Below are 27,019 nucleotides of genomic sequence, written 5' to 3' on the forward strand. Positions count from 1 at the left end.
CACTCTGGGAGGGAAAGAGTTAAAAGGATGTGCTGGGGGGGGGGTACTCCACCCTGAGTATCTGCTCTCAGTCTGCAGGGACTCCAGCGCGCGCAGTGCTTCTGACCATCTGCTCTTGGTGACACATCATCCATAGGCAGAACCCTTCCTGCCTGCAGGGGGCAGCCTTATGGCAAATGTCTAATGATAATACATGTGGCAGAAAGCGAAGCTCCGCTCACAGCACGATACCGTGACGAGGCAGCAGGACACGTCCCATCCACTCACCCAGAGCACTGCTTGTACAGACAGCACATTGGTTATGTGGCGCAGTGCCAGTTCCCTCACATTCAGTGCAAATGCGCAGCAATGTGCTGCTAGGGGGCGCTCTGGTTTTTTAAAACCATGAAGATGTTGGTCACTGGATCTGGCAAGCTTATAGGGAATGTGTCATCAGAAAACGATCTGTTTAAATCAAGTTTTTATGTGAAACATATTTTTAAAGATTTTTTTTAATTTTCCATGTTACTATGGTTTTTGTTTTTCAAAGAATCCTAAAATCCTGCAGTGTTGGCCTAATAGGCATTACTACTTGGTTTGCACAGATGACTTTTCTGTAGCCATCATATCATCATAGGCAGGCTTACAATGACAGATATCACCTATAGATAGGTGATATCACAGCTTATCTACTCCCTCCAGACCTCTTCACAGGTCACAGAGCAGGCCTAGAAAAATCACCCATAGAAGTCAATGAGGTCTCCCCCTGACCATTGTGTCTATGGCTTATGGTGGCTGCTGTAAAGCAATTCTCTAAAATGCTGTTAAGAGCAGCTCAGACAAGATGGCAGCCCCGCAATCACGTTCAGAAAATAGAATAAAAAAATAAATCTACAAATCATAAAATAAAAATAAATTGGAAATAAAAAAATAATGTACGTCACTGGTTTTAAAGGAGTTGTTCGGCCTATCCTGAGACACTCATTTGAAAGGGGTTATCCCATGACTAATGTGAAAAATTATAATCAGACATCATATAGTACATGACAACCTCTTTCCAACAAAGCTAGAACCAGCCCTGTACCTCACATGGATCCAGAGATCTCCCCATTCATTGCTCTGCTAGATTTATATCAAGCTGACAGCTCAAGGGAGCGTCTATTATGCGGTAGGTAAGGGGGCGTATATCAGCTCTCCCTATCACAGCTCTGGGGGCGTGTCTCAGCTCTCCCTATCACAGCTCAGGAGGCAATTAAAGGATGAAACTGAGCATGTGCGGCCTTCTCAGTGAGCATGCAAAAGGGAAAGAAAAAAAACAGCAGGTGGCGCTATACAGATAAATTTTGCATAGCCACTGAGTTATTATACAAAAGTATTCAGATTCAGGTCCTGGTTTGAAAACTGTAGAATATTTTTCATGGTATATCCCATTTAAAAAAGGCTAGACAACCCATTTAGCAACAGAAAAAAATAAATTATAATAATAATTATAGCGGACTCCTCCCTTTTAATTGTATGCAGAGAGTATGACAGTCCTAATGTCTTAAAGGGGTTGTCCGGGATCAAGATTGTTTTTAAAAAAAACGGTTAAATCACTGTTAATAGTGGAATGAAGGTACCCCCAGATGTTTTTAGATATTTTTACACTTAAGCTGATCTCCTACAGTCCCCCACTGATTGTTTACCTCTATGTTTATGTGTGCGGTAACTTCCAGCGCAGCATCGCGTTGTTTCCTTCATGCAGCCACCCCCCTAAGCGCCTCCTGGCTCAGTTCCTCCATCCTTGCTAAGAATACGCCCTGCCCGGTGACGTCGCCAGACCAGAGGGGCGAGACTTGGCGCAATGTGTTGCTGCCTAGTTTCCGCCCCTCAGTGCGCTCTGCATAACTGAGGCTGGCTGTGACATCACCGGGCTCCCTGCGAAGCGGAAGCAGAGGCTTCGCTCTGCATAAAGGGACACGGTACGTCACTGAATCTTTGAAAAGTGGCACTTCCGGCAGAGAATTTAGGACAAGAAAACGGGGCATCAGAAAAGTCTTGCAAAAGTACGACAGGACTGTATGTAATATTTATGTGCTTGGTGTTCTTTTACAGCAATGTCCCCAATCCCGGACAACCCCTTTAAATGGATTGTCTCCTCATAGACATTGGCAATATGCCCCCATTGTCTTATAGGTGTGGGTCCCACCGCTGGGACCTGCACCTATATAGAGAATGGAGCCCCGAAAGTGAAGGAGGGTGCACTGCGCATGCGCAGCCGCCCTCCATTCATTTTCAATGGGGCCGGCCTAAATAGCCAAGCGCTGGCTCGGCCATTTCTGTCGAGCCCATAAAAGCGAATGGGAGCGGTGGCCGGTCATGCACGGTGCACTCCCATTGGTATTGCAATGCATTTGTGAGATGGATCCGCAGCCGTCTACAAATGGTATCAGTTTGCAGTTGGCCTACCAGGAATAGCTGACTTCGCCTCATTGGACCCATACATTTAAATGCTGTACGGAGACGGATCTCGGTACAACATTAGGCTACATGCACACGACCATGACGGGTTTTTGCGGTCCGCAAACCGCGGATCCGCAAAAAACGGAAGGCGCCTATGTTGCCTTCCACAATTTGCGGAACGGAATGGGCGCCGGCAATATAAATGCTTATTCTTGTACACAAATCGCAGACAAGAATAGGAGATGTTATTTTTTTTTGCGGAGCCACGGATGCGGACAGCACATGGAGTGCTGTCCGCATCTTTTGCGGCCCTATTAAAATGAATGGGTCCGCATCCGAGCCACCAAAACGGCGTCTCGGATGCGGACCCAAACAACGGCCGTGTGCATGAGGCCTTAATCTGAAGTTTCGAGCGAAGCGACTTTGGATCTAGGATTCGAAGCTCGCTTCGCTCATCACTATTCAGGAGTCTAGGAAAGCGGAGTGAGTGTTCCTGTTGAGGCTGTAATGACAGCTGCACTGCTTGTCATCCAGCTTTTAAAGGTTTTTTTTCCGAGAGTTTTTTACTGATGACCTATCCCCTGGACAAGTCATCAGTATCTGATCAGTGGGGGCACCGCAGCCTTCTCTCAGCTCACCAAGCACAGCTCCGTTACGCCGTACATTGTATAGTGGTTGTGCTTGGTATTGCGCTCAGCCCCATTCACTTCTATGGGGCTGAGCTGCACCTAGGCCACGTGACCTATTGTTCTAGGAAAAGCTGTAAAGAGCTATGGAGACTGCAGGTGCCTTCTCAAACAGCTGATCAGTGGGTGTCGGACCCCCATCGATGACATCCTGATGACCTATCCATAGGATAGGTCATCAATAAAAAACAACTCTTGGAAAACCCCTTTAATATAACTAATATACAGTGAACTCACTTAGGGCTCTTTCACACGAGCGGATACCGTGCGGGTAATCCGCTGCGTGAAAGAGAGCCAAGCTGCGCTCTGGACAGCAGAGACACGGAGCATTAACATGAATACTCTTTGCCTCTCTGTGATCTTCTTACCACAAAATCACAGTGAGATAAAGTTGTCACCATGATTTTGTAGTAAAAAGATCACAGAGAGGCAAAGAGTATTCATGTTAATGCTCCGTGTCTCTGCTGTCCAGAGCGCGGCTTGGCTCTCTTTCACGCAGCGCATTACCCGCACGGCATCCGCTCGTGTAAAAGAGCCCTAAGTGAGTTCACTGTATATTAGTTATATTAAAGGGGTTTTCCAAGAGTAGTTTTTTTTTCATTGATGACCTATCCTGAAATCTGTCTGTGATACTTTTACCCCTTGGAAGATACACACCAGGGGCCCCTTGTACTGTCCTAATACCGTGCTTTTAATGTCCAGCACAGGGAATGATCACGGTCTCGGGGGTACGTTGATGTCATTTACTTGAGTAATATATCATATAATACTCGGATGACACATACACACTGGGTACGTAGAGTCACCCTACTATATAAAGCAGCAGTAACTGGACATGCTGGGATCACAGCCTGGAATGTAACTGATATTTCCAGTTGAACACTTTCTTCACCTGTGACCTGTCAGATGACTGTGTAGACTCAGTGTCAGCCCTGCTCTGTGACCCTGTATGACAGCAGAGGGCGGTTATGCCGCCTCTAATCACGGTCTCTTGACTAACTGGTGAATCTGAAACTTCATGGATAGGAATGACTGTTGACTCTGTACTGCCACCTAGTTGACGTTTAGGTATTACATCCAGAATCTCTGCTACATAATACATTTAGTCTCATGGTCGGTCCAGGTCCTTGTGTCTAGCACTACACACAGTAAAGTTATATATATCAGGAGCACCATAAACACTTAAGTCCAAGTCCTGTCAGAGGTCACGATATTTCGGGGGTTCCTGGAAGCTGAGATGTCTGAACAAGGCGGCCTATTCAGATACTTCTATAATGTAGACTCCCTCCCTCTCACTCGACAAACATTGTGGTCTTCTCGCCATCACAGGAACACAGGAAACATTTACAGCCGCGATGCAAAGTCATTCGCACTGTAACCATGCCACACAGCCTGAGGACGGAATAGTGAGCACTGCGAATGTAGGGGGAGGGGGACAACAACCTGATTGTGAAGCCCTCTTGTACTCTCCAAGTGACCCTATTTTAGCGTCATAGTGCGGGATTTCCATTTCAACGTACCCACAAACAGTGGCTTGTTATTAGCATCATTGGGGCTAAAAAAAAAAAAGGCAAGGAGAAAAAATGTAAATAAAATTGCATAATGTGCTACAGTAAATTATATTGGTTATTTGTGTCAATGGATCTTAAAGAGGTAGTCCAGGATATTAAAGGGGTTGTCAGTTATTTTTTGTTCTTTGTATGTTTCTAACTAGGCAAATGAAAGGACTTTATAATTCACTCACTTCATCATCTCCAGTGACTGGTTTCTCAGATCTCACTGAGGGTCACATGACCTGTGATGTCAGCTTCTCTCCCTGCTCTGATGATGATTGGTGCACAAGCCTGAAAGATCAGGGGTGTGTCTGTACACCAGACCTCACTATGCTGGCCACTCCCCCTTCACTGCCATATGCTCTCTCCCTGGATTCTTAACCCCCTTAGCTGCACAGACTCAGGGCTGAAGGCTTTACTGAGTAGGTGCAGGCAGTGAGGAGACACATGCTGAGCATAGGAGCTCACAGACTAGAGGAGTTCTGCAAAAGAACAGGTAGGGGGAAGATCCTGTGTGTATCAGCAGTGTCATTGTGCAGCTGAGACTTGTAGTTCTATACATACAACATTCTGCTTAGTCTCCCAGCAGGCAGACATGTCACTCAGGGCAGCATTAGTATTCACTCCCTTTGCAGAGCAGGGGGAGGGGCAGAGATTGTTGTTATTGCAGGTAAACAAGGAGCCAGAAGAGAACCAGGGAAATTAGGAAAAAAAAAATGTTTTTACCTAAAACTTGCTTAGCTCAGTTATGTATTGCTGCCCATCAGATTTTCATAACTCAGACAACCCCTTTAACATTGATGGCCATCAGAATGGCGAGGGTCTGACACCCCACATCTCCGCTGATCAGCTCTCTTTCAGAGTAGCTCTGACGCTGGAAATAAGCCCCAGAACTACACAGCTCCATTGTGCAGTGGATGGAGTTTGTAACCAGGGGCGGACTGGCCATAGACCCTACAGGGAAAACATCCCAGTGTGCCGATGCCCAGGGGGCCATCTAGCTCTCTTCACAGCCGCTGGCCAGCTACACAATGATCTGACCATCCCCTCCAGACTCTATTGTGTCCGATTAAACGGATCCGGCATGACACACAATGCAAGTCAATGGTGCCAGATCCGTTTTGCTCTGCATTCCATGGTATGAGAACAAAACCAAACGGAACACAATGCAATTTGGTGCATTACGTTCTGTTCAGTTTTGTCGCATCTCAATACAGGAAAAGTTAAAGGCAAGTGTGAACGTAGCCTAACTGCAGCACTGCTCCCATTCACTTCAATGAGAGCAGCGCTGCAAAACAGGAAAGAATAGGACATGTTCTATCATTTGCGGCACGGCTGCACACAGCACACGGGTGACATCTGAATGCTCTCCACATTTTTTTTTTGCGACCTGATAGAAATGAACGGGTCAACATTCAAGCCGCAAATAGTGTGGATCGGATGCGGACCGAAAAGACGGTCATGAGGCCTTATAAGAACATATCCCTTTAGCTCCCTGCTGGAAAGATTCAGGCCAAATTATCAGATTATCATCTCCATGCTCAGATTTCAGGTTCACCTTTCATAAAAGTCACGTGTAATAAAAAGACATTAAAAGAAAAACGTTTTTCACGTTGTGAAATCTGAGAGCGGAAGTTTCCTGTCACAAAAGCTGAAGAATGATTATAGGAACAAAAGTCGTTTTCATTATGGCCTCATAAAAGGTGACAGGTACATAATACAATCTCCTCCTGGCAAACGGGACGTAAATGTGTCAAATATAAATACTGAGAGTAATGGCAAATATTACTGCCCCTATAAATAAGCCGTCCGTATCCTTTATGGGACGTGGCATTATCTGTGCTAATATTACCCACCGTTATTTCGGTTCTTATAGACACCTCCCTTACGCAGGAAGACAATATTGGGCCACATTCACATTTGACGATAGTAATGGGGCTCAGCAGTCGCACTATTAAAGGCGATCTGTGAGAGGACTCCTCATTGAGTCCTCTCCATAATGTGCGTGAGCTCAGGAGTCCTCTCAATGCATCTTACTGCTGGTTTATGGAAGCACAGCATAAGAAGTTAAGTGAATATGAAGATAAAAATGACATAACCGGTCTTGGCATCACTTACACTATACACCACTTATATAGTTTGGAGGATGTTTCAGAGCTGACAGATTCCCTTTAAGGCCTCTGGTAGAACCATAAGCTGAAGGCTAACTCCACTGCAGCAAATACAGTATGTATATATATATATATATATATATATATATATATATACACACTCACCTAAAGAATTATTAGGAACACCTGTTCTATTTCTCATTAATGCGATTATCTAGTCAACCAATCACATGGCAGTTGCTTCAATGCATGTAGGGTTGTGGTCCTGGTCAAGACAATCTCCTGAACTCCAAACTGAATGTCAGAATGGGAAATAAAGGTGATTTAAGCAATTTTGAGCGTGGCATGGTTGTTGGTGCCAGACGAGCCGGTCTGAGTATTTCACAATCTGCTCAGTTACTGGGATTTTCACGCACAACCATTTCTAGGGTTTACAAAGAATGGTGTGAAAATGGAAAAACATCCAGCATGCAGCAGTCCTGTGGGCGAAAATGCCTTGTTGATGCTAGAGGTCAGAGGAGAATGGGCCGACTGATTCAAGCTGATAGAAGAGCAACGTTGACTGAAATAACCACTCGTTACAACCGAGGTATGCAGCAAAGCATTTGTGAAGGCACAACACGCACAACCTTGAGGCGGATGGGCTACAACAGCAGAAGACCCCACCGGGCACCACTCATCTCCACTACAAATAGGAAAAAGAGGCAACAATTTGCACAAGCTCACCAAAATTGGACTGTTGAAGACTGGAAAAATGTTGCCTGGTCTGATGAGTCTCGATTTCTGTTGAGACATTCAAATGGTAGAGTCCAAATTTGGCGTAAACAGAATGAGAACATGTATCCATCATACCTTGTTACCACTGTGCAGGCTGGTGGTGGTGTAATGGTGTGGGGGATGTTTTCTGGGCACACTTTAGGCCCCTTAGTGGCAATTGGCCATCGTTTAAATGCCACAGGCTACCTGAGCATTTTTTCTGACCATGTCCATCCCGTCATGACCACCATGTACCCATCCTCTGATGGCTACTTCCAGCAGGATAATGCACCATGTCACAAAGCTCAAATCATTTCAAATTGGTTTCTTGAACATGACAATGAGTTCACTGTACTAAAATGGCCCCCACAGTCACCAGATCTCAACCCAATAGAGCATCTTCAGGATGTGGTGGAACGGGAGCTTCGTGCCCTGGATGTGCATCCCTCAAATCTCCATCAACTGCAAGATGCTATCCTATCAATATGGGCCAACATTTCTAAAGAATGCTATCAGCACCTTGTTGAATCAATGCCACGTAGAATTAAGGCAGTTCTGAAGGCAAAAGGGGGTCCAACACCGTACTAGTATGGTGTTCCTAATAATTCTTTAGGTGAGTGTGTGTATATATATATATATATATATATATATATATATATACACACACACACACACACACACACATTACTCATACAGTACATATACCGTATATCAGGGCTTGACAAATCCCAGGCGCCAGGTCGCCATGGCGATCAGGAATTTGGTCCTGGCGCTTGGGTATTTGTCAGCCCGTTTTCAAAAGTGCACGAGCGACGGGTACGGAGCGCTGGAGGGGGGCCCGTTCTGTCTGGAGGCAGCAGGAGTGGAGATGAGCGCCTCCATTGTGGAAGCGCTCATCTCCATAATCATCTGTATCGCCGTCCCCAGGACAGCGATACAGATGAATGGTGCGGAGGAGCAGGGGAGAGGCGTCTCCCTTGCCCGTTCCTCTGATAGGCTACAGGCACTAGGCCTGTAGCCCATCAGAGGCCGGTGCAGGCGGCGCAATGACGTCATCGCGCCACCTGAGCCGTACAGTGCGGGACACAGCCCGGAAGAGGCCTGCATCGCATCACTGACAACAGCATAAGGTAAGTATATGAGTTTATTGTTTTTATTATTTATAGTATACTGTGGCAAGAAGGGGGGGCGGGCACTAAGGAGAAGAGGGGAAGCACTATGGGGCCCTATATACTGGCACAATATGGGGGGGCACTATGAAGAGGGGAAGCACTATGGGGGCCCTATATACTGGCACAATATGGGGGCACTATGGAGAAGAGGGGAAGCACTATGGTAGCCCTATATACTGGCACAACATGGGGGGCACTATTGAGGCCCTATATACTGGCACATTATGGGGGGCACTATGGAGAAGAGGGGAAGGAGCACTATGGGGGCATCTACTGGGGGCCCTATGTACTGGCATGCATTATTGGGTGTGCTCTATGGAGATGTGGGGGGGAGCACTATGGGGGCATGGGGGCATGGAGTATGGTGCCACCTGGTGTTCAAAGTGTATAGCAATATGCATGTCTGCCAGTGGACACACATGCTCAGTCACTCTCAGCTCAGTATAGTCATCCTTTGTCCACTGCAGAGCAGCCAAGTTAAATTTTAGCTCTGCTTGTCAAGGAAAAAGCAGAGCCTCTGTATTACCACTGCAGTAGAGCTGACAAGACTTCCTATTCCTAGTGTGTTAGGATTGTAAAGACGAGACAGCTGCCAGATGGGGAAGGAGACTAATTCTCTCCAGAGCCCACACCCACTTAGGTTGGGCGAAGCTATTTGATGTGCTTTGCTTTAAACCACCTTTGTGAGTATAACAAATCTGTTGGTTTTATACTAATGCCTGCTGTGCTTCACTATTTTGCCTCTCAATTTCTGACTAACTACTGGAAGTGAAGAGGCATTAAGAGTTTGGAAGATATACCGCAAAAGACACAACAAGCAGTGATTGACTACACGAAAAAAGGTTATCCACAGGCTCTACCTGATTCTGTCTGTGGGCAAAGAAAGAGCAGCGCGGTCCTATCATCTTTATATTTCACTGAGGATCCTGCAGCGCTCAAAGTAGGAGATGCAACTTGAGACTTTTTTTTTTTTTTTTAAATGATAATGATAATGTCTGTTAATTTTTTCTTTTTGCACTTTTTTACACAGGGTGATGCTCCTCTGACAACTGGCAGTTTTTCATGCTGCGTAAAAGATGTAATCACCTGACAAACGAGTAGAAGCTGAATTGTCGGATGATAGGTGGCATGTTTAAACAATAGGGTGTACGAACATTCATGCCAGATTATTGATTTATGTAAAAGGCCCTTTACTGTCAACGTGACCACTATTTCAGCACATAAGAGGGAGGGGACTCTTCAGTTAAAATCAAAGGTGGGCCTCTTATTATGGGCCAGCTAGAATTGCCACTCGGGTCAGAAGGGCCTCATTTTTGTTCCCCATTCTGTGCCATTTTCCATGACCCTGGGTCAATTTCACACAGCCCTGTTTGCTACCAATGCAGTGCCTCTGAAGAGGGGGAATCTGCACAGAACATAGGACTAAGCCAGGGTGTCGTCAATGGCCATAGGCTGCCTCCATGGCATGTTCACCCCTCGAACAGAAAGGTCCTTCCTGGCATGAAGAGTGTCCAAGGCAAAGTGATCAGATAAGGAGTCAGTGGTTAGCACTGGTGCCTTGCAGCGCTGGGGTCCTAGGGTCGAATCCGACCAATGTTCTCCCCGTGTTTGCGTGGGTTTCCTCCAGGTACTCCGGTTTCCTCCCACAATCCAGACATACTGATAGGGACCTTAGATTGTGAGCCCCATTGGGGACAGCTTGATGCTAATGTCTGTAATGCGCTGCGGTTATATGGGTGTATAAAATAAAGGTTTTATGCCGTGCACAGAGTGGGACGCTTAGTCAAGCCACTGTACAGGCTTTTTTTCAGACGGCATGTGGACAAGGGCTGCTACATGAGCAGCATTTATTCCTCGTTCAGGTCGTGGATTATGATTTTTATTTATGGACTGTCCCTTTAACTGCCTGTCCCTAGAGCTCATGTTGTGCTGTTGCTAGGGAGGAGTCTGCTGAAATATCCCCCAGCGTGATGTAAAATATTCCTACAAGTCTGAAACACCATCTCGACAGATCTGAGTCATTCCCTCGCACTACTACAGAAGGTGAGAAGTGACACTCATGATGGCGTGTGGGAAGCACAGGAAGCAGCAGCATGTTATTGGCCATATACAGCCACTACAAGCTGTGTAATAGGGGAACACGTCGTCATCACGGCTAAGAAAAAGGAATGACTTCTGCACAAAGTCCGCCCTGAATGAGACTGTTGGGAAAGGAAGAAAAGGGGGGGGGGACGTGATAATGCAAGATGTGGGTAGACTAATGACATCACATATCCTAACACAATGATAGGAGTTACAATGATCCTTGATCTGTGAACAGTGGCATACCTTCAATGGCAGCAGGCCAGGCAACTGCTATAGGGTCCAAGGTGAGGGGGACCTCTGCCCTTATTCTTTCATTTCCCAATGTAAAAACACTGCATTTTGCAGCACTCACCACTAGGAGGAGCTCTGTACAAACAGATGATTACAGCAATTGTACAAATTCCTATGCACTGAGCTCCCCCTAGTGGTGGCTGCAGGCACAGTGCTTTGTAATAGACAGGAAGCAGGAGATTTATCAGTGTGTTTATGACAGTTGTCTGGCGCGAATACATTGAGAAATACAGTGGTCAGAACGAATGCCATATTTATGAAGCACCTGCTCCACTTTACTCGGATAAAGTGGTTGAGGCCAAGGGTGACTTTTTAGTTAAAATTTATTTTTAATTACATTTTCTTCTACCTAATCTCCTGATTTAGAAGTCAGGGCCTGGTGTGATGACCTTTTCACTGCCTGGCCCTGTCAATCAAAGTGGAGAAATCACAGCAGTGGCAGAGAGAGCAGAGCCCCTAGGTGTAACGGCAACGCCCCCGTTGCTCCAAGAGGCTCATTTGCATATATTAAAATATCATTTTTCTCAGCAATGCAGGCACATATAAACATGGGACCAACACAGATGTCCTCAGCTGCCAAGAGCACATGTAACAAGTCAGCAAGTTTTAGAGGTACAAATCTGCTCACAGGCATCTTATAAGTCTGCCATACACATGCGAGAATAATTGGCCATAATGTGGGTGATCAGTTGTTTGTGGGATCATTCATACGAACAAACAAGCCCACCAGCAATATGCTAGACTAAAGAGATTCCCTGGACTTCAACACAAGTGATCAGACTTATTTGGCAAATCATGTCATACACATGCAATTTCGACCAACCAACAATGGGTGAGATTTTACAGCTTGTGTCTGAAGAAACATACACTATATATTTGTGTGTATGTGTATATATATATATATATATATATATATATATATATACCGTATTTTTCGCCGTATAAGACGCACTTTTTCTTCCCCCAAAATGGGGTGAAAATGCCCCTGCGTTTTATACGGCGAATGCAGTCAGTTTTACATCGCTGGCAGCGATGTAAAGCGAGCGGGGACTCGGGGAGGGACTGGGAGGAGGAGCTGGGGCCGGCAATAGCGGCGGGGCGGTGCAGTCACTGTACTAAAGGCCCGCCCCGCCGCTCCGGTGTACTAATAAAATATGTCATATTCAATTAATGGTTATTAAATATGCCCCTTTATGCCTAATAGTACCTTAAATCCTAAGCGCATCCGTACAATGCAGGCCGGGCGGGCAGCAGCGTAACTCCCTGATGTCACGTGCCTGCGCCGCCTACTTTATGAATGAAGCAGGCGGCGCAGGCAAGTGACGTCAGTGAGTGACGCGCCGCGCCGGCTGCCCGGCCTGCCGGCATTGTACTGAAGCGCTTAGGATTTAAGGTACTATTAGGAATAAAGAGGCATATTTAATAACTATTAATTGAATAAGACATATTATATTAGTATACTGGAGCGGCGGGGGATCTGTGGATGGCACAGTTATGGGCTGGGAGGGTCTGTGGATGACACATGTATAACAGTGCCATCCACAGATCCCCCCCCCCTGTAACAGTGCCAGCCACAGATCCCCCCATAACAGTGTCCGTCATCCACAGTTCCCCCATAACAGTGTCCGTCATCCACAGTTCCCCCATAACAGTGTCCGTCATCCACAGTTCCCCCCATAACAGTGTCCGTCATCCACAGATCCCCCCATAACAGTGTCCGTCATCCACAGATCCCCCCATAACAGTGTCCGTCATCCACAGATCCCCCCATAACAGTGTCCGTCATCCACAGATCCCCCCATAACAGTGTCCGTCATCCACAGATCCCCCCATAACAGTGTCCGTCATCCACAGATCCCCCCATAACAGTGTCCGTCATCCACAGATCCCCAGTAATAGTGCCATCCACAGACCACCTAGTTCCAAACCTACAGCACACCTTTTGGTTAAAAATATTTTTTTTCTTATTTTCCTCCCCAAAAACCTAGGTGCGTCTTATACGCCGGTGCGTCTTATACGGCGAAAAATACGGTATATATATTACACACACAAAATGTGTAAGAGCAGTGTAAATAATATAAATAATAATAATACATGGACATGTAGAAAAACAACAGACTAAGGGCTCGTTCACACGGGCACCGTTCACGGATGCGGACCCATTCACTTGAATGGGTCCACAAATCTGGAGATGTGGAACGGAAGCACAGAACTAAACGCTACAGAAGCACTACAGAGTGCTTCCTGGGGTTCCGTTCCGTGCCTGCGCACCGCAAAAAGATAGAACATGCTCTATCTTTTTGCGGAACGGAGGGATCGCGGACCCATTCAAGTAAATGGGTCCACAATCGCCATGTGACTGCCCCACGGACGGTGCTCGTGCATTGCGGACTGCAATTTACGGTCCACAGCGCGGGCTTCACACGTTTGTGTGAACGAGCCCTAATAAAAAGTAGGGCCTTCACCCTGCTTCAGTTGAAGATAAAAGAGCCACAAGACAAAATCATGTACTTCTGGTAGTGACCTACAATCTACAGCTAGAAGTAATAGGTACTACAACATCTCCTACACAAGGATAATTGTTTGAAAACAATGGGGGTCATTTACTACGTGTGCCCCGCCACTTCTTGGCATAAAGTTACAACATTTTTGGCGTTTTTTTGGGCACCGTCCTCGCCAGTGGCCCAGACAAATATACCATATTTTACACCTGGGAAAAGGCGTAAAAGAGGAGCGAAAAGTACTCCAGTAACTCCAGGCGCACAGAGTGATGGTGGTGCGCCTAATTTATGCCAAATCTTCCAAACCTAAGAAATGTTCACTGCCCACTGACACACAAAAAGGAACTAATCCCTGCAATGTAAGTAGTTTGCAAAACCTGCTCCCACATAATGAACACAGACCGTATACGGATCCCCAACATGCAGCAAAACTGAATTGGTGGCTAGGATATGCCACTAATGTCAGATAGGTGTGGGTCCCACCTTCCTATCCTCAGAACGGGGCCCTCAAAACAAAATAAATCACACTGTGTATGCATTCACGTCTATGGGAATTGCGAAAACATTCAAGCATCTTTGTGCATGCACGGCCACCTATCCCGTCACCTCTATGGGACTTCCGAGAATAGCCGAGCCAGAGCTTGGTTATTTTCAGAACTCCCACAGACGTGAATGGAGGTTGGCTGCTTTTGCGCAGTGTGTTCTCCAGAACTTTTCTGGAGACAGGAGCGAGTCCCATCTGATATGGAGGTCTATCCTAGCAATAAGGCCTCTTGCACACGAACAGGGCCGGCGTCATAACCCGGCATCCCCGGCAAGTGCCGGGGCCCAATGCTCCTGGGGGGGCCCACTGAGCTGCTATGAACACTTCCATCAATACAGATGGGAGCTCTCACTGCTGTCACTTCACTTACGCAGTACCCCTTTGGTGGGCCCTCTGAGCTGCAGAGACTCAGACACGCCCCCTCTACACAGGACACATGCTGCCTGAGGAGAGAGACTGCAGGGCTGGAGCTGGAGCAGAAGTGTGAAGACAGTCTGTGAGTGAGTCTGCACTGTGACTGTCTCTTCTGTGGGACAGAAGGTGGGGGTCTCTTCGATCGGCTGCTGCTTCATTCTATTTAGTTGTATTACTGTTTCATTAAGCAGTTTGTCTCCATGACACCTGCCCCCCCCCCCCCCCCCCCACACACACACATATCCTGTCCTATCTCATCCTCATGGGGCCCCTGCTGTCTCCTTTCCTCCCTCATGTATCCAGAGCTCCTGTTTCACCCTCCTATCTCCTATTGCTGCCCTGCACAGACCTCCTGCCCCTACTTGTTGTATGAATCCCCCTCAGAGCCCCTTCCCCCTACTTGCTGTGTCCACCCCTCCTGTCCATCCAGGGCCCCTGTCTCACTCCTTTGCCTCTCATTATGGTGGCATCTGAACAGCATTCACCATAAGGACCTTCTAACGTCACAGGGTCATGTGACTGTGCCACCCACCCCGTACTGTGCCCCTTTATACCCTGCATTGTGCCCTCTTACCACACCCTGTGCAGTGCCCCTAGTCATTCCGTGTACTGTGCCCTCTTATACCCTTTTATCCGGTCACTGTATAGTGGTTTTATCATTGTATGGCGGTGGTATCACTATATGGCGGTGGTATCTAATAACTGCATGGCCATAACTGTATCCCCTTCCATGCCCACACCACTTTTTTTAGACCTGGCATGAGCGGGAAAAGATACAGATTGCGGTGCTAAGGACCTTTGCGCCACATCTGTATCAGAAAAACGCCTAATATAGACGTATTTCTATATAATAAATGACCCCCTAATTGTATTATTATTTGGGGGTAGGGCTAATATCTTTATATTATATAGATTCTAGTGTATTATACTGTGCCCTGTATTTCCCTGTAGAAAATGATCCTTGGTAAACATAGTCCTCATCCCTGACCACCAGGACCAGGTAGCGCTCTGTCAGTACATGGCGGCCTCCCCTCTCCGCCGCGCTGCTCCGCTGTGTACTGGGGCTTATTCTGACACTAGGGCTGGGTTTACATCCCATTTTTGCCATCCATTTAATGTATACCAAAAATGTATGCGTTACCAGATGCCTGAGACTGATGCCGTACAGTCCGTTCACCATACAGTTCCATGGTAAAAAAACATGTAGGTTAACGTATGCATTTTTTACTTGACTCTGCAGGATACAAAAACGTGGAGTGCTGCACATTTGTATACATCAAACCGATAGGAAAAACGTGATGTGAACACACATTGGAGGGGAGGGGGGCGTACTAAAATTTGCTGTGGGGCCCAGTCAGTTCTAGCTACATCACTGCACAGCTCCTTCTCTGCTCCAGGCCTGGCTCACTGCTGCAGCGGGCCGCCGGAGAGAAGGAGCGCAGGGAGCTGCGGTTAGTGAATGACAGGACAACCAGCTCCCCTGCAATGATAGGTATGTGAGGGGGCCACTGGGTGGTCATTCATCACACTGTGAGCAGTGTTCCCTGTAAGCTGCGCGGGCGCGCGGCCGCGCAGCCGCGCAGCTTCCTTTATGCCTCCGCTCAGGACCTCTGCTGGTCCGCTCACCACTGCTGCCTGGAATTTATGTAAGGGGCTCGGGGCCTCTCTGTGCAATTTATTTTTATAACGCCCACAGTGCGATTGGCCGGCTGTGCTAAAGTCCCAGTGCGCACATTAAGGCTACTTTCACACTAGCGTTCGATCGGATCCGTTCTGAACGGATCCGATCATAATAATGCAGACGGAGGCTCCGTTCAGTACGGATCCGTCTGCATTATTTTAGCATATAACAGCTTTAGTGTGAAAATAGCCTCGTACGGATCCGTCCAGACTTTCAATGTAAAGTCAATGGGGGACGGATCCGCATGAAGATTGAGCCATATTGTGGCATCTTCAAACGGATCCGTCCCCATTGACTTACATTGTAAGTCGGGACGGATCCGCACGCCTCCGCACGGCCAGGCGGACACCCGAACGCTGCAAGCAGCGTTCAGCTGTCCGCCTGTCCGTGCGGAGGCGAGCGGAGCGGAGGCTGAACGCCGCCAGACTGATGCAGTCTGAGCGGATCCGCTCCATTCAGACTGCATCAGGGCTGGACGGCTGCGTTCGGGTCCGCTCGTGAGCCCCTTCAAACGGAGCTCACGAGCGGACAGCCGAACGCTAGTGTGAAAGTAGCCTAAGTAACCCATACCCACCTACCCATACCCTCTCGGATGCTGCACCACCAGCTGTGACAGCACGAGACCCGGCACTGATGTCACAGGTCTCGCAGGATCACGCGGGATGACTGAATGGCGCGGCGCCGGAGAGGGTATGACGGGATTGTTCTGACAGATAAGCAGAGAAGAGTAGGTATATTTATTTATGTATGCACACACCCCGGCTTCATGGGGGGGAGGCACACCGCACTTGAATTCAGAAAAGGGAGCCTACGCCGGTCATATGAGGGCAGGCCCACTGGCAGCAAATCCTTCATTATTATGAAATATATATACAGAGATGGAGAGATCAGCAAAATAATGAAATATATACAGAGAGTTGCAGTGTAGGGACACTGTGTAGGGGTTATACTGTTTATTGTACAGCATGGCACAGGGGTTATATTGTCCGGCATGGTGTAACCTCCATACATTTTCTGTACAGTATACTGTACATTATAATACCTGTACCATGCCGTACAATATACAGTATAGTTCATACACTGTGCTGTACAATATACAGTATAGTTCATACACCGCGCCGTACAATATACAGTATAGATCAGATACCATGCTGTACAATATACAGTATACCACCTACACTGTGGGGTTATTGTGTATATTGTACGGCATGGTTTATGGATTATAATGTATATTATACGTCATGGTGTATGGATTATACTGTATATTGTACAGCATGGTGTATGAACTATACTGTTCATTATCATGAGTAAGGACCAGCACGTAAATGTCCGAAATGCATAGATTTGACTGCCCTGCATATGTGGAAGTTTTAATACCGCTGTAAATAAAGGATTCCCTGCCATCAAGAGCTGGATTTTATCTCTTTTCTTCCTTAACTATACTGTATATTGTACGGCACGGTGTATGAACTATACTGTATATTGTACGGCACGGTGTATGAACTATACTGTATATTGTACGGCATGGTGTATGAACTATACTGTATTGTACGGCACGGTGTATGAACTATACTGTATATTGTACGGCGCGGTGTATGAACTATACTGTATATTGTACGGCACGGTGTATGAACTATACTGTATATTGTACGGCACGGTGTATGAACTATACTGTATATTGTACAGCACGGTGTATGAACTATACTGTATATTGTACGGCATGGTGTATGAACTATACTGTATATTGTACGGCACGATGTATGAACTATACTGTATATTGTACGGCGCGGTGTATAAACTATACTGTATATTGTACGGCACTGTGTATGAACTATACTGTATATTGTACGACATGGTGCAGGGGTTACACTATATGCTCTTTGATGTGACACTTATCTTAGGTTTTCCTAGCGCCCACTTTTGATGGCGCTGTGCCCAGCTCTGAGCCGACCCCGCTCAGCAGCTGCCAAGTCTTAGAGGGAACACTGACTGTGAGGGCCCCTTACACAGTATAATGACTCCCAGTGCCCCCCATTTAGTATAATGATCCCCATTGACCCTCTATTTAGCATAATGACCACCAGAGCTCCATTAAATATAATAACCCCTCGTGCCCCCTCCAAACAGTATAACCCCCAGTGTGGGGGCGACTGGGGGTCATTATTCTGAATGGAGGGTCACTGTGGGGTAATTATACTGTGAGGGCCCTTTACATAGTATAATGACCCCCAGTGTCCCCCATTTAGTATAATGATCACCAATGACCCTCCATTCAGTATAATGACCCACAGAGCCCCCTCCATACAGTATTCCCCCAGTGTGGGGGCTACTGGGGGGTCATTATTCTGAATGGGGGCGACTGGGGGTTATTATTCTGAATGCAGGGCCACAGGTGGTCATTATACAGTGGGGGGGGGGGGAGAAATTGGGGGTTCATTATACTGTGTGAAGGGCCACTAGTAGTCATTATACTGTGTGAAGGGCCACTAGTAGTCATTATACTGTATAGGGGCCACTGGGGGTCATTATACCATGTGGGAGCCACAGGGAGACATGTCAATGTAAAAAAAATGCCTCATGGGGGCCCACTGGGATTTATCGCCCAAGGGCCCACATGAACCTGGAGCCGGCCCTGCACACGAATGTTGTGTGCCCATATTGCAGCTCCGCAATACACGGGCACGGGCCCTTGTGCACTCCGCATTACGGATGCGGACCCATTCAAATCACGGAGATGCGGAACGGAAGCACGGATCGGAACCCCATAGAAGCACTACGGAGTGCTTACGATGTGTTTCTGTCCGTTCCTCTGTACCCACAAAAAATAGAACTGTTTAAACAATAGATCCGCCCCGGCCGCCGCACAGACGTTGCCCGCAAATTGCGGTCCCCAATGAACGGAATGGATGCACAACGTTCGTGTGCAAGAGGCCTAAGCCACTAATGCCTCAGATGACACAGCCCCTTTAAAGAAAAGATCAGGACTCATCACTACACAATTAAAGAGAAAAAAGACATATTTTACTGCGGTGAAACATTTTTGTTACCCAGGACACAATGAAGATCATATTAAAGTCATCATAAAACATCTATTGCAAATCCTAAAGATCCAGAAGAATTTGGGAATATAAATTTATGACACTCCTTGACACATTGAACACAGGACTAAATTTGTCGAAAGGATTTACGGCATATTACAAGATCTGAAGAATCTGCTCCAGAGAGAGTGGGCCAGATAATCTCTGAGATAACATTAATTTACAGGGAATAAATCTTTCACACCGCTTATTGCCTTCTCTTAAAGGGAACCTGTCACCGGAATTTTGTGTATAGTGAACTGAGGACATGGGTTGCTAGATGGCCGCTAGCACATCCGCAATACCCAGTCCCCATAGCTCTGTGTGCTTTTATTGTGTAAAAAAACTAATTTGATACATATGCAAATTAACCTGAGATGTGTCCTGTACGTGAGATGAGTCAGGGACAGGCCTCATCTCAGGTTAATTTGCATATGTGTCAAATCGGTTTTGTTTTTTTTGCACAATGAAAGCACACAGAGCTATGGGGACTGGGTATTGCAGATGTGCTAGCGGCCATCTAGCCATCCATGTCCTCAGTTCACTATACACAAAATCCCGGTGACAGGTTCCCTTTAACCCCTTAAAGACCGGGCTTATTTTCACCTTCAGGACTAGGCAATTTTTTGCAAATCTGACTAGTGTCACTGTATGTGGTGATAACTTTAAAACTCTTTGACTTATCCAGGCCATTCTGAGCTTGTTTTTTGTCACATATTGTACTTTATGACACTTGTAAAATGGAGTAAAAAAAAAATCATTTTTATTTATAAACAAATACCAAATTTGCCAAAAATTACTTTACATTTCCCATATGTCTTCTTCATGTTAGGATCATTTTGGGAATTACATTTTATTTTTGGGGGATGTTACAAGGCTTTAGAAGTTTAGAAGTAAATCTTGAAATTTCTCAGAAATTTTCAAAAACCAACTTTTTAAGGACCAGTTCAGGTCTGAAGTCACTTTGTGAAGCTTACATGATAGAAACCACTCCAAAATGACCCCATTCTAGAAACTACACCCCTCAAGGTATTCAAAACTGATTTTACAAACGTTGTTAACCCTTTAGGTGTTTCACAAGAATTAATGGAATATAGAGATACAATTTCAAAATTAACTTTTTTGGCAGATTTTCCATTTTAATATTTTTTTTCCAGTTACAAAGCAAGGGTTAACAGCCAAATTTATGGCCCTGATTCTGAAGTTTACAGAAACACCACATATGTGGTCATAAACCGCTGTACGGGCACATGGCAGGGCGCAGAAGGGAAGGAATGCCATACGGGTTTTGGAAGGCAGATTTTGCTAGACAGTTTTTTTGGACACCATGTCCCATTTGGAGCCCCCCTGATGCACCCCTAGAGTAGAAACTCCATAAAAGTGACCCCATCTAAGAAACTACACCCCTCAAGGTATTCAAAACAGATTTTACAAACATCGTTAACCCTTTAGGTGTTCCACAAGAGTTATTGGCAAATAGAGATGACATTTCAGAATTTCAATTTTTTGGCAAATTTTCCATTTTAATAAATTTTTTCCAATAACAAAGCAAGGGTTGACAGCCAAACAAAACTCAATATTTATGGCCCTGATTCTGTAGTTTACAGAAACACCCCATATGTGGTCATAAAACACTGTACGGGCACACGGCAGAGCGCAGAAGGAAAGGAATGCCATACGATTTTTGAAAGGCAGATTTTGCTAGACAGTTTTTTTTTACACCATGTCCCATTTGAAGCCCCCATGACTTACCCCTAGAGTAGAAACTCCAAAAAAGTGACCCCGTTTTAGAAACTATGGGATAGGGTGGAAGTTTTGTTGGTACTAGTTTAGGGTACATATGATTTTTGGTTGCCCTATATTACACTTTTTGCGAGGCAAGGTAACAAGAAATAGCTTTTTTGGCACTTTTTTTGTTATTTACAACATTCATCTGACAGGTTAGATCATGTGGTATTTTTATAGAGCAGGTTGTTACGGACGCGGCGATACCTAATATGTATATAATTTTTTTTTATTTATGTAAGTTTTACACAATGATTTCATTTTTGAAACAAATATATCATGTTTTAGTGTCTCCATAGTCTGAGAGCCATAGTTTTTTCAGTTTTTGGGTGATTATCTTAGGTAGGGTCTCTTTTTTTGCGGGATGAGATGACTGTTAGATTGGTACTATTTTGGGGTGCATATGACTTTGATCGCTTGCTATTACACTTTTTGTGATGTAAGATGACAAAAAATAGCTTTTTTTACACCGTTTTTATTTAAGGTTTTTTTACGGTGTTCACCGGGGTTATGTCATGTGATATTTCTATAGAGCCGGTCGATACGGACGCCGCGATACCTAATATGCATACTTTTTTTTATTTATGTAAAAAACTTACACAATAATATCATTTTTGAAACAAAAAAAATCATGTTTTAGTGTCTCCATAGTTTTTTCAGTTTTTGGGCGATTATCTTGGGTAGGGTATGATTTTTGCGGGATGAGATGCCGATTGGCACTATTTTGGGGTGCATATGACTTTTTGATCGCTTGCTATTACACTTTTTGTGATGTAAGGTGAAAAAAAAAATGGTTTATTTAGCACAGTTTTTATTTTTTATGGTGTTCATCTGAGGGTTTAGGTCATGTGATATGTTTATAGAGCTGGTCGATAAGGACGCAACGATACCTAATATGTCTATATGTCTTTTCCCTATTTTTTTTTTTACAATTTGTTCTACTTTATTTTTGGAAAATGACGCTTTTTTTTTTATACTTGAAACTTTTAATTATTTTTGTAAAACTTAAATTTTATAAACTTTTTTTTTTCACTTTCTTTTTTACAGGGTCTGATCCTTGTTTCAATACAGCACAAAACATCTGTATTGTGCTGTATTGAACTGTTAGTGTCTTACACTGTAAGACGCTAACAGTTGAAGGAAACCCAGCCTGGGGGCTGGGCCTCGTAGGCTTCCGTACATGACAGGCCACAAGCCTTGGAAAGGCTTGGGGCTGCCATGGCAACGATCGAGTCCCCGCCACAGCAGAGCGGGGACCCGATGCATGAGGTGAGGGAGCGCAAACCTCCCATATGCCGCGGTCAGCGCTGACCACAGCATATGAGAGGTTAATCCACCAGCATCGGCGTTATCGCCGATGCTGGTGGATGCAGCAGGGATCCGGCGGTCAGTGACCGCCGGATCTCTGCTGCTGACCGGGGGGGACCGCACGCGGGGGGAGGAACAACTGCAGGACGAGAGCGCAAATTACTTGCAATTTATACAGGTAAGGCTACTTCACACTTGCGCTTTCCCTTTCCGCTATTAAGATCCGTCATAGGATCTCAATAACAGCTTTGTCCCCATTCATTGTCAAGGGAACGCAGTCCACCAGAATGCGTTCCGTTCAGTTTCATTGCATTTCCATGATGCACACAAAAGAGCTGCAAGCAGCGTTTTTGAGTGCGTCCTGGGATGCAGAGCAATACGTCCTGGGATGCAGAGCAATACGGAGCCGTCATGACAATGTAAGTCAATGGTGACGGATCCATTTTCTCCATCATGGCTATTTTAGAGATAATACAACCGGATCCGTTCACAACGGATGCAGACAGGTGTATTATCATGACGGAAGCGTTTTTGCTGATCCATGACGTATCCAGCAAAAACGCAGATGTGAATGTAGCCTAAGGCCTCCTGCACACGAACGTTTTTTTACACGGTCCGCAAAAACGGGGTCCGTGGGTCCGTGATCCGTGACCGTTTTTTCGTCCGTGGGTCTTCCTTGATTTTTGGAGGATCCACGGACATGAAAAAAAAGTCGTTTTGGTGTCCGCCTGGCCGTGCGGAGCCAAACGGATCCGTCCTGAATTACAATGCAAGTCAATAGGGACGGATCCGTTTGAAGTTGACACAATATGGTGCCATTTCAAACGGATCCGTCCCCATTGACTTTCAATGTAAAGTCTGGAGTTCTTTTATACCATCGGATTGGAGTTTTCTCCAATCCGATGGTATATTTTAACTTGAAGCGTCCCCATCACCATGGGAACGCCTCTATGTTAGAATATACTGTCGGATATGAGCTACATCGTGAAAATCAGATCCGACAGTATATTCTAACACAGAGGCGTTCCCATGGTGATGGGGACGCTTCAGGTTAGAATATACTGAAAAACTGTGTACATGACTGCCCCCTGCTGCCTGGCAGGTGCTGCCAGACAGCAGGGGGCAGACCCCCCCCCCCCCCCCTGTTTTTAACTCATTGGTGGCCAGTGCGGCCGCCCCCCTCCCTCCCCTGTAGTTAACTCATTGGTGGCCAGTGCGGCCGCCCCCCCCCTCCCTCCCCTGTGCGGCCGCTCCCTCCCCTGTAGTAAACTCGTTGGTGTCCAGTGGGCCCCCCCTCCCTCCCCAGTAGTTAACTCGTTGGTGGCCAGTGGGCCCCCCCCCCTCCGTCCGCTATAGATAACTCATTGGTGTCCAGTGGGCCCCCCCTCCGTCCGCTATAGATAACTCATTGGTGTCCAGTGGGCCCCCCCTCCGTCCGCTATAGATAACTCATTGGTGTCCAGTGGGCCCCCCCTCCCTCCGCTGTAGATAACTCGTTGGTGGCCAGTGGGCCCTCTCCCCTCCCTCCCCCTCCTAATTAAAATCGCCCCCCTATCATTGGTGGCAGTGGTGAGTACCGATCGGAGTCCCAGTGTAATCGCTGGGGCTCCGATCGGTAACCATGGCAACCGGGACGCTACTGCAGTCCCAGTTGCCATGGTAGCTTAGCAATTTGTAGAAGCTTCATACTTACCTGAAGAGCTGCGATGTCTGTGACCGGCCGGGAGCTCCTCCTACTGGTAAGTGAAAGGTCTGTGCGGCGCATTGCTTATAGCACAGACCTGTCACTTACCAGTAGGAGGAGCTCCCGGCCGGTCACAGACATCGCTGCTCTTCAGGTAAGTATAAAGCTTCTACAAATTGCTAAGCTACCATGGCAACCGGGACTGCAGTAGCGTCCCGGTTGCCATGGTTACCGATCGGAGCCCCAGCGATTACACTGGGACTCCGATCGGTACTCACCACTGCCACCAATGATAGGGGGGCGATTTTAATTAGGAGGGGGTGGGAGGGGAGAGGGCCCACTGGCCACCAATGAGTTATCTATAGCGGACGGAGGGGGGGCCCACTGGACACCAATTAGTTAACTACAGGGGAGGGAGGGGGGGCTGGCTACCAAGAAGTTAACTACAGGGGAGGGAGGGGGGGGGGGGGCGGCCGCACTGGCCACAAATGAGTTAAAAACAGGGGGGGGGGGGGGGTCTGCCCCCTGCTGCCTGGCAGCACCTGCCAGGCAGCAGGGGGCAGTCATGTACACAGTTTTTCAGTATATTCTAACCTGAAGCGTCCCCATCACCATGGGAACGCCTCTGTGTTAGAATATACTGTCGGATCTGAGTTTTCACGAAGTGAAAACTCACCTCTGAAAAAGCTTTTATGCAGACGGATCTTCGGATCCATCTGTATGAAAGCAACCTACTGCCACGGATCACGGACACGGATGCCAATCTTGTGTGCATCCGTGTTCTTTCACGGACCCATTGACTTGAATGGGTCCGTGAACCGTTGTCCGTCAAAAAAATAGGACAGGTCTTATTTTTTTGACGGACAGGATACACGGATCACGGCCTCGGCTGCAAAACGGTGCATTTTCCGATTTTTCCACGGACCCATTGAAAGTCAATGGGTCCGCGAAAAAAAACGGAAAACGGCACAACGGCCACGGGTGCACACAACGGTCGTGTGCAGGAGGCCTAAGGCTGCTTTCAGAGAAGCATATTTGCAATGCGTATATAGTCCAGATTTTATGTTCCGGAATCCGCTGATAATGTTAATGAATAGAGCTATTTACATGGGGGTATAATTTCCGTCAGTATTTGAAATCCGCAGCATATACGAGTTTTGTGCGGATTTGTTTCCAAATACGCACATTACCGTCTGTGCAGTGCATAAATAATGAAGGAAGAAATATGCATGTAAATCCTGATGACAATACTGATGGTATATCATCAGGATCCTGAGCCAGAATACTGATGGATTTCAATACGCTCGTCTGCTTTTTCTGATTTTAGTTGTACATGGGGGAGGCGTTATTAGTTACGGATAGCATTCCTGCATGATAGTGGTATCACACTGTCCGATCTTCGGGCAGTGCGAGCGCTAATGTATGATACATCGATCGTCGCCGTTTGCAGTAGCCTGATTACACAGGCTGATGCAAACAATGCGGAACGATTGGTACCGCAGTCATTCCTCCCTCGTTCAGTTTTATTCATTATCGACAGCATGTGCCATGAACAAGAGTTTTCCTTGTTTATCGACTGGTCATTTATACAAGCCAGTTGTCAAGAAGGAGCTTTCCTGTGAAAGCTTTTGGTCTAATAGGTCAATATAAAATAAATAAAAACACAGACAACCCCTTTAAGTATACAGAGATAGCTGTCAGTCACTGATAGCTGTACATGGGGTTAGAAAGTAGAGAAATGAATATATATTATAAGTTTTACTGAATCTTTTCCCATAACTATACATCAATCTGCTCAGATCCTTCTGCTCTGTAACATGCTGCCTGCAGATTGCACTGCATTTAATGGTGACAGGTTCACTTTAATGACAGTGATAAACTGTGTTTTCGCATTGTTGGCCAAAATGGTGTTGGACAGATGAACATTTTCCTATACATGCTGTCACTTGTAGTACTACAAGCAGGCCACACACGTCACCATATGCTGGACTGCTGAAGACCTGGAGAAGCAAATCAACAGTGGGTGAGTTGTTCCAATTTGTCTGGGCCATTTACATGTGGCAGAATGATTGTCAATACAGTTTGCATATGGTTGGGGCGTTTATACAGGGAGATGTGCTGCCAACAAACTAGGTGGTTTATCGGCTTACTGTGGACATGTTTACATGGGCAATGATCTGACTCAGTAACGTGATAAAATCTCTATAAGGGTCCATTAACACATCTGTGTGTGTTTTGCGGATCCACAAAACACAGACACCGGCAATGTACAATCCGCATTTTGCGGACCGCACATCGCCGGCACTTAATAGAATATGCCTGTTCCTGTCTGCAATTGCGGATAAGAATAGGACATGTTCTATTTTTTGGGGGAACAGAAATGCGGACCCGGAAGTGCGGGTACGCATTTCCAGATCCGGGCAGCACATCGCGCAGCCCCACAGAAATTAACGGGTCCGCAATTCCGTTCCGCACAATGCGGTACAGAATGGCAGACGTGTGAATTGACCCTAAGTGGGAAATCAAGACTGATAACCATTGTCCATTACTCAGCTTTAGGCCCCATGCACACGACCGTTGTGTGCATCCGCGGCCGTTGTTCCGTTTTCCGTTTTTTTCCGCGGACCCATTGACTTTCAATGGGTCCGTGGAAAAATCGGAAAATGCACCATTTTGCATCCGCGTCCGTGATTCGTGTTTCCAGTCCGTGAAGAAAATATGACCTGTCCTATTTTTTTCACAGACAACGGTTCACGGACCCATTCAAGTCAATGGGTCAGTGAAAAATCACGGATGCACACAAGATTGTCATCCGCGTCCGTGATCCGTGTCCGTGATCCGTGTCCGTTTTTTCCTATCATTTCAAAGGCAAACTTGACTTAGATTTTTTTTTCATTTTTCATGTCCGTGGATCCTCCAAAAATCAAGGAAGACCCACGGAAGAAAAAAT

The 27,019-nt window shown here is 46.3% G+C and overlaps 1 protein-coding gene across 1 annotated transcript in view; it reads right to left on the reverse strand.

Annotated features, from left to right (window-relative positions):
• The window catches only part of LOC122945643 (kelch-like protein 21), a 53,974-nt gene that overhangs the window by 19,842 nt on the left and 7,113 nt on the right, over nt 1-27,019 (reverse strand). The gene's annotated exons all lie outside the window — the stretch shown is intronic.

The sequence above is a fragment of the Bufo gargarizans genome, chromosome 8, assembly GCF_014858855.1.
Source record: "Bufo gargarizans isolate SCDJY-AF-19 chromosome 8, ASM1485885v1, whole genome shotgun sequence".
NCBI lineage: Eukaryota > Metazoa > Chordata > Amphibia > Anura > Bufonidae > Bufo > Bufo gargarizans.